Source organism: Dama dama, chromosome 8 (genome assembly GCF_033118175.1).
Source record: "Dama dama isolate Ldn47 chromosome 8, ASM3311817v1, whole genome shotgun sequence".
Taxonomy (NCBI): Eukaryota; Metazoa; Chordata; class Mammalia; order Artiodactyla; family Cervidae; genus Dama; species Dama dama.
Genome location: NC_083688.1, coordinates 14,640,437 through 14,642,554, shown reverse-complemented (window position 1 = coordinate 14,642,554; position 2,118 = coordinate 14,640,437).

Below are 2,118 nucleotides of genomic sequence, written 5' to 3'. Positions count from 1 at the left end.
TGTTGTTGTTGTTGTTGTTGTTTTTAACATGTCACTTAAGAAAAATAAAGTTAGGAACTTCCCTGGCAGTCCACTGGTTAAGACTCCGTGCTTCCACTGCAGGGGCATGAATTCAATCCCAGGTCCAGGAACTAAAATCCCACATGCCACACGGTATGGGCAAAAAGTTTTAAAAAAGGACAAGTTAGCCTAGTCTGTTTCTCGTCTCTGTCCTGCCACTAACTTACCTGTTGCTCATCTCAGTCCTGCCACTAACTTGCTGGATGTCTTTGGATAAGACACTTGCCCTCTCTGGGTGCCAGTTTCCCCATCGGAACATCTGATTTCACCTAGAAAAGGAGTGTGTGTAGAGGTACTGGAGTGGGTTGGGGCATGTGGGGTGATGCATGGAGCATATACGGAAGCTTCATTACTCATTCTCACCACCCATGCCCAGCCAGTGCTGAGCCTAAAGAAGGGGCCACAAAACCACTGAACTGCCCAAGTTCAAAGGCAGAGGCAAGTTGCCATGGAGACATGCTTTGTTTCCTAACTGTCTGACTGCATCTGACAAGCAGAAGGCCAGCCAGATGGACACTGACCTAGGCGGAGAGAACCAGGATTTCCTGACCCCAAGATCCACAGGGCTCACTGCTCTCCAAGGAGAGCCGGCAGTTCTCAATTCTCACCCTCAAATCAGGGGCATGACCAGCCTGGCCTGCCAGCTGATAAGGCTTCCTGTAGGGAGCTGCTGGGTGGGGCCTCCAGGTGTTTGCAGACACCCACTCCACCAGTCCCAGGCAGGGAGGCTGGCCCTGTGCCCAAGGGCAGGGCTAGGAGGGAAGTGCCCACGTTCAGGGCCTTCTGGAAGCTGGGGGAGGGATCAAGATGTGTGGGCAGAGCTCCCTGCCCATGATCAGAAGGAAACATCTGGGTGTGGATTCTGAGCAACACCCTCCACCCCCCAGCATCCACACGGAAAGAAAGTGAAGTCGCTCAGTCATGTCCGACTCTTTGAGACCCATGGACTGTAGCCTGCCAGACTCCTCCATCCATGGGATTTTCCAGGCAAGAATACTGGAGTGAGTTGCCATCTCCTTTTTCAGGGGATCTTCCTGAACCAGCGATCGAACCTGGGTCTCCCGCACTGCAGGCAGAGTCTTTACCATCTGAGCCACCAGGGAAGCCCAGCATCCACACAGGGGCCTACACAAACACACCAAGACACAAAGATAGGATGACAGACCTACATGCACACCAGTTCACACTGGCATACCCAAACACAGGGACACACCAAAACACAAACCCAGATACACACTGACAGTTCTGGGTACCCATAAACACCCAGGTACACTAAGATAGCCTGATGTCTAAACACATGTAAACACACACAGATGCAGAAATGTACCAAATTACACAGACATGCTGACACACAGACACACACAGATACACAAATGCTCACACTCCCAGATGCACACTCATACAGACATCCACTGTACAAAAACCACACACACAGATACCCACTGGGCCATAAATCAGAGAGGTATACAGAAGGCCTTGTTACATAATTATAAACAAACAGTTACAAGGAGAAACATCAATACACAAAACCCAACACAGATTCAGGCAAGAGGAAGAGAAAGGAGCTAATACTGGGTGGGGGTCCATTCTGCACAGGCAGCATGAAAGGAGTTATATCTGTAGGATCTTTTTAAAATCCTTCCGACAATCTGTGAAGTTGGCAGTGTTATCCCCGCTTTTTACAGATGCGAAATGTAGGATATATGTGCTTATAAAAGGCCCAAACAATGCAGAAATAAATAGGATAAAATGTGAAAATGTCTCTTCACACACATTCCCCACCCACTCCACACCACTGTTCATGTTAGTGGGCAGTATGCATATATTTTTCTATGCATTTACATACAAGCATTTAAAAATACTACAAGTTTAGGGGGCTTCCCAGGTGGTCTAGTGATGAAGACTGTGCTTCTAATGCAGGGGGTGTGGGTTCACTCGCTGGTTGGGGAACTAGGATCCCACCTGCCTTGTGGTCAAAAAAGAGAGAGAGAGATCATAAACTGGAAAGTCTAAAAAATAATCAAAATACAAGTTTGAACGTTTTCCAGGAAACCAACT